A 12400-nucleotide genomic window follows, 5' to 3' on the forward strand; every position below is an offset into this window, starting at 1 on the left:
CATCTCAAATGCGCAGGTGAAAGCTGCTCTCTCTAAAGCTAAAAACACAGCATCAATGGGTCCGGATGGTGTCCCCGGCTGTGTGCTACACGAGCTAAATGAGGAATTAAACCCGCACATAAGGCAGCTGTTTAATCTCAGCCTTACCACAGGATACGTGCCCAAGGAGTGGCGTACGGCAACTGTGGTCCCACTCCACAAAGGTGGCGCCTCTACGGACCCTGGTAATTACCGCCCCATAAGCTTAACAAGTCTAGTCTGCAAAGCTATGGAGAGGATCATAATGGAGCTCATAAACAAAGATATAGGGACTTGCAGACATTGGACCCGACCCAGTTTGGCTTTGGCAAGGGAAGATCATGCCTTTTGAACTTGGTCGACTTCTTCCAAATAGTCACCAAGGCCATTGATGAGGGAAAGGCAGTCCATACAGCCTACCTTGACCTTGCAAAGGCTTTCGACACAATACCCCACTCGGGTATTGTAGAAAAACTTACCAGCTTAAATGTAAACCCATATGTCACAAGATGGGTTGCAAACTGGCTTAAGGACAGAACCCACAGGGTTAGAGTTGCTGGCGCTGTGTCAGACTCCAAGCCGGTCACAAGTGGTGTCCCACAGGGCTCGGTCCTTGGCCCCCCATTGTTTGGCATCTACTTCTCAGAAGTACAGGCCAACATGGGAGGACTTTGGCTGACAAAGTTTGCAGATGACTGCAAACTGGGCCATAGTGGAAAGTGCATCGGACACTGATATCCTTCAGAAGGGACTCACGGAAACAGATAGCTGGTGCCAGAGCCATGGCCTGAAGTTAAACGCCAAAAATGTATAGTCATACCCTTCGGGAAAAACAAGGTAACCCCAAGCTACCATATAGGTGGCAATCCACTAAGCACAGAAGAGGTTATCAGGGACCTGGGGACCCAGGTTGACAGTGGCCTTTCTTTTGACACTCACATTGCTAAAGTGGTTAGAAAGACCTTCTACATTGCCCACCTGATCATGAAGGGATTCACATCCAGATCTAGTGAGGTCATTGTTCCCTGTACTCTTCACTTATCAGACCAATGATCGAGTACAATGCCCCATTTGGGATGTATCTCACCCGACATCTGCAGCAATTGGAGAGACCCCAAAAGTTCCTCACCAAAAGGATAAAGGGACTCCAAAATCTGTCATATGCTGCCAGATTGAAGAAACTCCAGCTCTATTCAGTCGCATACCGTCTGCTCAGAGGTGACATGTGCCTGACATACAAGGCCATGTCCAACCCGGAATTAATGGACATGCTCCACCTCAAAAATCCAAATCCACCAAAACCACTAGAGCAAGCGACTTAAACCTTAGCACGGATATAAATAGGACGTGCTGGAGGGATAGATTTATCACTCAGAGACTCCCTATGCTGTGGAATAAAATCCCGGTCCATGTGAGGCAGAGCACCTCGCTGACTCTGTTCAAGAGAAATCTAGACCTGTGGATGGGAGATCGTAGGTTTACCCCGGGAATCATCTCTGGGTCACTGCTGGACAGAGGCACAACAAACTAATGGGCACAGTATTTTTTCATATAAGGGGTGGCGTAAGCCACAATAATTTGGGCTAGGCTTATAAATGCCTTAGGGCAGATAGCCTAGTATAAACCTATGAACCTATGAACCTATAACTCCTTCTGCTATCACTAGGGAACAGGTCCCTATGCACTCTTGGCCCTGATGATATCCCAGAATGCTTTCCTAATAACAGGAAACATGATTTATTAGGATGGGTAGAATCACTATTTCTGTAGCCTCCCTACAAGCTTCATGCCAAGTGAATGAAGGACTGCATCTGTCATCCCTCAGCATGAGGGCAGACCATCTATGGAGCTGGTTAATTAGAGAAACACAAGTATGACTCTTCTCATATACAAAGTCATGGAAATATTTATCATGGAAATAATAAACAATGACATAGGAAAATTCCAGTCATGGATCAACTCATTTTGGTTTATTCAAGGGCAGGTTATGCCTACTCAACCTAGTGGATTTCTTCTCACCAAAAAAGTGGATGAGGGCAAAACAGTGCACAATGCCTAACTTCACCTGGCCAAAAGATTTAACACAATATCCCACATGGGCATTGTAGGCAAAGTCACAAAATCAGAAATAAACCTGCTATATCTCCTGTTTGATAACTAACTGGTTCAAAGATAGGACCCAATATGTTAGGATAGGGGAGTCTACCTCTACAAAAGGCCATTCACTAGTGAAGGCCCTTTAATCTCAGAGTTTAGGTTGCTCTTTTTTGGCATCTATTTTTTTTGAGTCAAGGCAAATATCAAGGAGCTCTGGCTACCAAGTTTGCAGATGACTGCAAACTAAGTGCAGTCATATAATTCCCCAAAGACACAAATACGCTCCAAAAAGGCTTGATACTGGTCAAGTACTGTTTCCAGAGTCATAACAGTATCCTTTGGGAGGACAGCTACCCTTGGAAACTACCACATTGATAATACACCCCTAAGAGTAAACCCAGTGGTCAGGAATATGAGGCTGCATGTAGAAAGTAACTTGGCCTTTGATTATGATGTGTCTACAGTAGTAATTAAATCATTCTATGTTGCACCACTTTTAAGCAAGGGTATGACATCTGGCTCCAAGGATGAAACTGACCTGCTGTACTTGGTTCTCATCATACCAATCACTGAACACATCTTCCTTGGCATGTACCTGCCTAGGCATATGCAACTGGAGCATCTACAAGGGTCCCTCACAGAAAGAATACAGGGCATAAACAACGTGTCCTACATGGACCACCTCAAAGCTCTATGCCTGTACTCAATCTCCTACTGACTGCTGAAAGGCAATCTATTCCTGGCCTACAAAGTATTCACTGATCCTGCTCTGATGGACCAGTTGCACATCTGCAAAACAAATAACATCACGATTACCTGATCTAGGACCCAAACCTCATCTGCAACATAAATAGGACATGTTGGAGGGACAGGTATGTGTCTCAGAGATTAACTCTTCTCTGGAGCAGGCTTCCCATCTACATGAAGCAAAGTTCTTCCTTACCCAATTCAAGTGTAACTTGGACCAATGGATGGTGTATCAGAAATTTACTCCTGATCTAGCACCAATGTCTCTGATAGACAGTGGCAGCCTGTAAATGCTTGTCAACCAATGTCCATGCTTGCATATACCCTTATAAAACTCTAGGGTAGCAGAACTTTGCAGATACATTTATAAAGCATGGCTAGGCATAACTGCCCCCCCCCCATGGTTGTTAGCATACTAATCATGTAAAAAATATATGAAATGTATATTAGTCTTGCAAATCAGAAACATAACAGCAAACAGTAGAGCCAATCTTTTTATCCACAGACAGCCCTCAATCCCACTGCATGCTCACAGTATCTGGTTTGATCCCACCTTAATAAAAATCAGTAATTACTATTATTGGCTCATAGAAACAGTAATCACAACCTGTATTCCAACTTGATTCACCCGAACACTCGCTAGTCATCCAAAGTTAGAATTACAGCAGCAAACAGCAAGGCCAATCATTTTATTCGCAGTCAGCCTTCATACCCATTGCCTATACACAGCATCTGGTTTGACCCTGCTGAGATAAAAAATAATTAAAAAGAAGTGGTTACTGTAATGCATTTTTGTTTCATAAAAACAGGAGACACAACCTATAGTCCTCCTTTATTCAAATACTCGTTAGTCTTACAAAGTCAGAAATGCAGCAGCAAATACCAAAGCCTATTGTTTCAATCACAGACAACCCCCATTCCCTTGACTACCCCTGGTATCTTGTTTGATCATGCTTGGTTTAAAAAAGAATGGATAGAATAACTTTTTTTTTTTTTTGCACAAACAGCAGTCACAGCTTAAATTCCATCTCAAGTCACTCAAAAATCCATTAACCTTGCAAAGACAGAATTACAACAGCAAACAGCAGGGCCAGTCATTGTATCCACAGACAGCCTTGATATCCATTACATAAGTAAAGTATCTGGTTTGACCATGCCAAGATTGCAAAATAATAATTATGGTTACAGTATATGTATATCTGTTATATAGACACAGTAGTCACAGCTTGCTTCAATCAAATACACATTACTATGTACTAACTTAGTTCTGCAGGGCCAATTATTTTATCTGCAGACAGCTCCAGTACCCACTGCTACTAGTAGTAACTGGTTTAACCCTGCCAGGATTAATAATCATCATCATCATCATCATCATCCAGAGACATAAAAGTCAGGTAAAGTAGAAAAGGTAAGATTCATCCCTGCTTACTATTTAAGTAAACCATTGACCACCAGTCTTGCGGCTTTTGTCTGCAACCCACATTTGGCAGAACTATATGCCAATTTTTAGTCTTGAATCTATATAAAGATTAAACATTGGCATTCAATCTCCATACTGTCAAAAACAGTAGAGTTAATAGGTAAGCTGCCAGGCTATTAAAACAGGGGTTAAAGCTACTGTAGTTCCCCAGTAAATCCACCATTAAACAGCTGCACAAGTATTTTAACATTACTGATGTGTCTTATTCAGACACTTGTTTATTTAAGCAATAACCCATGACTGTGCATAGGTATATCAAGATTTACTCATGGCTGGTGTGGTTTGATGATGAGGATGAAACCTGAGTGATTAAGCAAAGTCAACCTTAGGGAAGTCCTGATATACTCACAAACAGGCCTGGATTATTGCTATTATACAATGAGATTATTTAAGAAATAAATTGCTTACCTCTCTTAAATTATGTCTATGTATAAGGGAGCTGTAGTGTTCCTGTACATTTTTCATTGTTTACGGAGTACAGGAAAAAAAAAAAAAACAGTCAAGCCCAAATCACCCTGGTGTTACATAGTTAACAGGGCCATTCTTTGGTCAACTACCGCCCTAGGCAAAAGGGCTCCACAGCGCCCCACACACCACTCGGTGTGCCCATTCTGGTCTACCTACACTATTCAGATTACTGGAAAAGTGCCCTTGCTAGAGCAGCACCCTAGGCAGCTGCCTAATTGGCCTCTGCATAAGGTTGGCTATGATACTTAAAAGTGGGCTTACCCTCCCAAACCCTTTTCACTGTTGCCTCTGGTGGGACAAATAATGTGTAAAGATAACATTAAATACTTGGGTATTGGCTTAGCTACGGATGATAAGGATTTTTATGTTACTAATATTAAAACAGTTTGGGATCAAATAGTATCTGATTTGGGGAGATGGAAGAATTTACGACTACCAGTATTATCAAAAGTATCAATTATCAAAATGAATGTACTACCACGATTATTATATATTTTCAGATCTGCTCAGGTAGTAATTTCAAAAAAAATTTTTAAACAAATTCACAAAGAATTAGCTAAATTTATCTGGGAGCCAAAGAAAACAAGGACTTCATATGAAAAATTAATGACCCCAAAACACAGAGGTGGATTGGAGTTACCAAATTTTGAAACTTACTATCTTATAGTAAACTCAAACAGGCTTCTTAGAATTGCTAATTATAACATAACTAGCACTAAATGGATACCTACCTGGGTAGTTCTGAACTATAAATATATTTTACATTTAAATATTAATCCTAAAGCCATACCCCTTTTACCTAAAGAAACTTTGAAACTGTATGGATAATGGATCACATTAAATTATATGTAACGTCTTTACAAACCTTATTTAAATCATTAGATCTTGCTCAATATATGATGGCTTATCAACCCTTTCATAGAAACCCTAACCTGAGACTAAATAAAAAACTAATTGATCTTAAAGAATTCCCATTAATAATCAATCTAACTTTAATCTAACTTCAAAAATGGGAAGAAACTGAGGGTAATGCTGCTCAATGCCAGAAGTCTAAATCTCAAAATGCACGCACTCGAGGCCCTTCTCAGTATGGAGAACATCGATGTCTGTGCTGTAACTGAAACCTGGTTCAAGGCGCCTGAGAGCACCCCGGCACTATTAGGTTTTACCTCATATCATGCGTTCTGGCCCCAAAACCCGGACCACACCACAAAAGGAGGGGGTGTATCCATATTCATAAAGGATACCCACACCTCCAGGTTGGTGGCAACGCACAAAGCTTCGGAAACCATCCAGGTGCAACTAACCATAGGCAAAACTGCTCTACAAATTGTAGCATGCTACAGGCCACCCTCTCAAACTCAGGAACCCCACACAGCCTTCCTGAAGACACTGGAGGGTATAAATGTATCTCCAAACACCATCATATTGGGTGACTTCAACTACCCGAATATAGACTGGGAACATTACTCAAGCCCTAACTTTCTAGCCCAACGGTTCCTGGAGTTCATAAATTCAAATGCCATGGAACAGCTAGTCACTGTTCCCATGAGAGGAGAAAATATACTAGATCTCATAATCACAAACATGGGGACAAAATGCTCCACACCGGAAGTATATCCCTCATTGGTGAGATCTGATCATAAACTAATCTCACTGGAAATCCACATCCCACCCCCACCCCAAACAAAAAAGACCACAGTGAAGAACTTCTCTAAAGCAAACTTCACACTACTCAAGACTGGTGTGGTATCCTTCAAGGCCCCTGAGCCAGTGGAAACCACAACCCAAGCTGAGGAATCCCTTTCAAATGCCTTCTATGAACACCTCCAGGACTGCATGGATCAGGCAATCCCAAATAAAACCAAGACTCTTTCTACAAAGGGCAAACGTCCAGTCTGGTGGACCCCAGCCATTAACAAACTTTACAATAAGAGGAGAAAGCTATTACATGATAGAACAAAATCCATAAAAGGGAAGTCACCCCTGATCATTATTAGTAAAAAAATATGAGCACTCATAAAATCAACTAAGGCCAATTTTGAGAGAAAAATTGCCATGGATTCAAAGGACAATCATAAGGCCTTTTTCAGCTATGTTAGGAACCTGGGTGGAAACTCCCAGATATGCTCAGAATTAGTCCAAAATGATACAAAATCACTGAACCCACAGACATTGCCAACATACTGGCAGACAGGTTCAGTGCAAACTTCACCCCCCCCCCCTAAAGGAGAGATAACTATCCCAGCAGAGTGTAGCCTCCCAGACATCTCAAATGCGCAGGTGAAAGCTGCTCTCTCTAAAGCTAAAAACACAGCATCAATGGGACCGGATGGTGTCCCCGGCTGTGTGCTACATGAGCTAAATGAGGAATTAAACCCACACATAAGGCAGCTGTTTAATCTCAGCCTTACCACAGGATACGTGCCCAAGGAGTGGCGTACGGCAACTGTGGTCCCACTCCACAAAGGCGGTGCCTCTACGGACCCTGGTAATTACCGCCCCATAAGCTTAACAAGTCTAGTCTGCAAAGCTATGGAGAGGATCATAATGGAGCTCATAAACAAAGATATAGGGGACTTGCAGACATTGGACCCGACCCAGTTTGGCTTCAAGGGCAGATCATGCCTTTTGAACTTGGTCGACTTCTTCGAAACAGTCACCAAGGCCATTGATGAGGGAAAGGCAGTCCATACAGCCTACCTTGACCTTGCAAAGGCCTTCGACACAATACCCCACTCGGGTATTGTAGAAAAACTTACCAGCTTAAATGTAAACCCATATGTCACAAGATGGGTTGCAAACTGGCTTAAGGACAGAACCCACAGGGTTAGAGTTGCTGGCGCTATGTCAGACTCCAAGCCGGTTACAAGTGGTGCCCCACAGGGCTCAATCCTTGGCCCCCTATTGCTCGGCATCTACTTCTCAGAAGTACAGGCCAACATGGGAGTACTTTGGCTGACAAAGTTTGCAGACGACTGCAAACTGGGCGCAATAGTGGAAAGTGCATCGGACACGGATATCCTTCAGAAGGGACTCATGGAAACAGATAGCTGGTGCCAGAGCCATGGCCTGAAGTTAAACGCCAAAAAATGTATAGTCATACCCTTTGGGAAAAATAAGGTAACCCCAAGCTACCATATAGGTGGCAATCCACTAAGCACAGAAGAGGTTATCAGGGACCTGGGGACCCAGGTTGACAGTGGCCTTTCTTTTGACACTCATGTTGCTAAAGTGGTTAGAAAGACCTTCTACATTGCCCACCTGATCATGAAGGGATTCACATCCAGATCTAGTGAGGTCATTGTTCCCCTGTACTCTTCACTTATCAGACCAATGATCGAGTACAATGCCCCATTCGGGATGTATCTCACCCGACATCTGCAGCGATTGGAGAGACCCCAAAAGTTCCTCACCAAAAGGATAAAGGGACTCCAAAATCTGTCATATGCTGCCAGATTGAAGAAACTCCAGCTCTATTCAGTTGCATACCATCTGCTCAGAGGTGACATGTGCCTGACATACAAGGCCATGTCCAACCCGGAATTAATGGACATGCTCCACCTCAAAAAATCCAAATCCACCAAAACCACTAGAGCAAGCAACTTAAACCTTAGCACGTTTATAAACAGGACATGCTGGAGGGATAGATTTATCACTCAGAGACTCCCTATGCTGTGGAATAAAATCCCGGTCCATGTGAGGCAGAGCACCTCGCTGGCTCTGTTCAAGAGAAATCTTGACCTGTGGATGGGAGATCGTAGGTTTATCCTGGGAATCATCTCTGTGTCACTGCTGGACAGAGGCACAACAAACTAATGGGCACAGTATTTTTTCATATAAGGGGTGGCGTAAGCCACAAAAATTTGGGCTAGGCTTATAAATGCCTTAGGGCAGATAGCCTAGTATAAACCTATGAACCTATGAACCTAATAGATATTTATACACTTCTCAAACTCTCGGCTAATCAGATAAGACAAGAATTAATCTTGCCCAAAAATTATCTCGTTATTGTAAGACAAATTAGGGAACTTTCTATAAGTTACTTTAAAAATTTTAAACCCCGAGAAGAGAATATAATTAAATGTTCAAATTTGTGGCAAGCTCTCCAACAAGATATTAAATTTATGAAAGCAGCAAATAATCTAATAAAGGAGCTTAAATTCCAAGATAAAAATTCTTGTGTCAAAATATTGGAAAGAGAAAATGTCAGAGATAGAAGACAGTCATATGATAAAAGTAATTGATTTGACTACAAAATCTATTTCTCTTCAAAAACTGATGTATACCCAGTTGATGATATGGAATAATGCGTATTATACACGCCTTAGCCTGCATAAATTTAATTCCAAAAATTCTCCAGTTTGTCCATACTGCAAGGATCAATCTGATGATCTTCTTCATATGTTCTGGAGTTGCAAATGCATATACAGACTTTGGAACTCACTAAAGATACAACTTCAAAAGATGGGTTACCAAAGTACCACATTGTCATGGAAATTTATGATTTCGCATATTCCCCCAAAAGAACTTCCTAAATCTCAAAGTATTGTATTAATCAATATCTTTTTAATAATGAAGCTATACATAGCTACTAATTGGTTAGACCCATCCAAAACATCATGGAATCATTTTAGAGTACTAGCAATAAGGCATATACTAGCTCACAAATTACTTTTGAACCAACATAATAAAAATATTAACAATCTAAAAATATGGGAACAAGTATTTAATATTATATTAGCGTAACATCTCATATTTGAATTTAACAAGAATTATTTTTCCACCTTTAAAAAACTCTGTAACGCTAACTGTTTATTACTTGAATTGATCTTAACCATTTGTATATTTTTGGTGTATAATTCAATGTGTTACTTGGAAGCATTTATGTAAATATTGTATATATGTTTTGTGTTTTTGTTAATTACTTTAGTTGGTAGTTTCTTTTTAATTTTTTTTGTTTTGTTTTAATTTTGTATGGCATATAAGAAAATAATAAAAATTATTGAAAAAAAAAAGTGGGCTTACCGTTCTCCAAAGAAGTCTTTTGCTGAAGTTGAATAACAGTATTCAATGTATCAGTTCTTTTTCGGAGTTAAAAAAGTTTTAACTGCCTAATGCTGAACTTATAAGACAGTAGTGGTATGCATACATAACACTATTGTCTCTGAAACTCGGCTTTAGGCAGTGAAAAACTTTTTTATCTCCGAAAAAGGACTGATATACATTAAATATTGTTTACTGAGTACTGTGTGTGCATACAGGAGTTACATTCCCTTGCAGGAAAAGCAATGGAGAAAAGAGATTCTCTGTTTTTTTTTTTTTTTTTTTTTTTTTTTTTTTAGTTTTGCAGAACGTATCCGATTTTTCTTGTAATTTTTTTCTGTCCTTTAAGCACATGCCAATAGAAAGTCTGGCCACTCAGTGGTACTTTAGTGCTGGACTTTATTCTGTTCATATATGCTTGATTTACAATGGGCACACTGGTTGTGCTGCCCAATCAGTGGGGTCATGTTGGAATAGTAATTAGTCTTTATTGTTTAATTACTTTTAAATTAAGTTTTAAATTTGTTGAGGCAATGGCTGTATGTGGCTTTCTGGCCAGGATTGAAAAAAAAAGATACCTCACACTCTCACAGCTGCTGTAACTCTGCTGAGGCTGCTGTGCTTTTAATGCCCTCATAAATCTTTACACTTTTTGTTTTCAGTTTTTGTCTCAAATCTGTTTCTAATGCTCCTACAAAAAGACTGCTGGGCCATGACAGGAGACTCAGCTGGAAGACTACTCACGAGATAATAATATAGTTACTTAACTGTCTCTCCCATTGTGACTTCTAATGCAAAACACAATAAAAAAGTCTTTGAGTTATAATTGGAAAATATACTATCAAATGATGTATACTTTCAACTGCATACTACTCTCTCTGTAAATTTTCTAATTTCAACAACAACAAGAAAAAGATTTTTCCTCCTTTGTTTTTTAGCACTTAATTGTTGCACAGTATCAAGAGGTATGGGGGGGGGGTACACCTGTGGTAAGGCCAAAATCTGTCACTGTTCAATGTTACAGGTATGTGTGTGTGTGCGTGTGTGTGTGTGTGTGTGTGTGTGTGTGTGTGTGTGTGTGTGTGTGTGTGTGCGTGCGTGCGTGTGTGTGTGTGTGTGTGTGTGTGTGTGTGTGTGTAGTCTATATATGCACACACTCAAGTATATATTTATGTATGTATATACAAATGCAATAAGCAATGAAAATGTGATGTACTGTGTGTGTGCGTGCATTCGTGCATGCATGTGTGTGTATATGTGTGTGTGTGTGTGTGTGTGTGTGTGTGTATAAATTCAAAAAGCATGGACCAGGCTGTGAATGACAGCTGACACAGAACGGTGGTGGCAACAATGCTCTCTGTCCATCACTGGCCAAAGTGTTTTACTTTATAAATCATTTTGTAGAGTATAATTAAAAAAATGAGCGAGTTAATACTCAATAGGCAGTGAATGAACATTCTCAGGTTTTGTTTGTAGAACGTAACAGGATAGAACAGAATCACATAATTCTGACCAGAATATAAGGTAGCATGTAAATTGCACCTTACTTTCCTTATCTTTCAAATGTACTTGAGTTTGGCTACATTTTTTCTCTGTCCCACCTAATTCCTCCTAAAACTGATGATTTTGGGATAAAAGAGCTGAATTTACTAAATAACAATACTTAACAGGCTCCGTTTACTTTTGAAATGCATGGTAATTCACATTATGTAACTGTTGTCAACTTCTCAACTTCTAAGTACTATTTTAAAGTGCCCCTTATTTTCCCTAATTATTTCTGGATTTGTCCCTGATTTTGGAGGTAAGGAGTTGAGAGTTGTGACACTGCTAAGTAGCCCAACAGCACTGAATAATGACTAATGCACAAAAAAATGAAAACTGCAGAAATTTGACTGCAGCATGTATTATACAACTTTCCCTCCAAAAAGGAAAAAAAAAAATACTGTTGGAATTAGTGTACAAACTTCACTTAAACCAAGAGCTCTTATTCCCGTTATTTATTAAGTTTAGAAAAGGCAATTTTAAGTAGTAGGAAGAAAAACTGTACAACTGGGAATGAAAGTTCTACTGTTTTATAATTACCGGAATAGCGCATTTACAAATCGCTATTTCTTTGTAAATGCCCATGTGCAATGCAAACATGTTACTGCACTATAAGAATTAAAGATCATGAATGCAGTATAAATTAAAGTAAATAATAAATAAAAAGATTAAAAAGTGTGTCAAAAATTGTATTGCAACGGCACTACAAGCATCTGCAGGTGTTCTCAAGAACTAATGCATATTACTGCAACAGGGCAAATCACTTAAAACACAAAATTATTCTAAAAGTGCACCCTATAACAAAGAATTAAAACTGGGTCTTTCAGCAATAAAGTTTTGTTACATACGATTGCAGAAGATCCAAAAGCAGACTGTTTCATTTGCAGGAAACAAAAGTGTGACTGGGATAAGGTGTAAGCAGACTTCGAAAGAAACTGATGTTGTAGTGGAAGGTGAGCTGGTAATGCTTAGCTCTCGGTCTGAGGCAGGGATCTGAAGTTT

General features: G+C 40.0%; 1 protein-coding gene across 3 annotated transcripts in view; it reads left to right on the forward strand.

The window, feature by feature from the left end:
• Nucleotides 1–12400, forward strand: part of P2RX1 (purinergic receptor P2X 1) — an 834383-nt gene that overhangs the window by 565745 nt on the left and 256238 nt on the right. The gene's annotated exons all lie outside the window — the stretch shown is intronic.

Source organism: Protopterus annectens, chromosome 9.part0, assembly GCF_019279795.1.
Source record: "Protopterus annectens isolate FY-2018-M chromosome 9.part0, PAN1.0, whole genome shotgun sequence".
Classification (NCBI taxonomy): Eukaryota; Metazoa; Chordata; order Ceratodontiformes; family Protopteridae; genus Protopterus; species Protopterus annectens.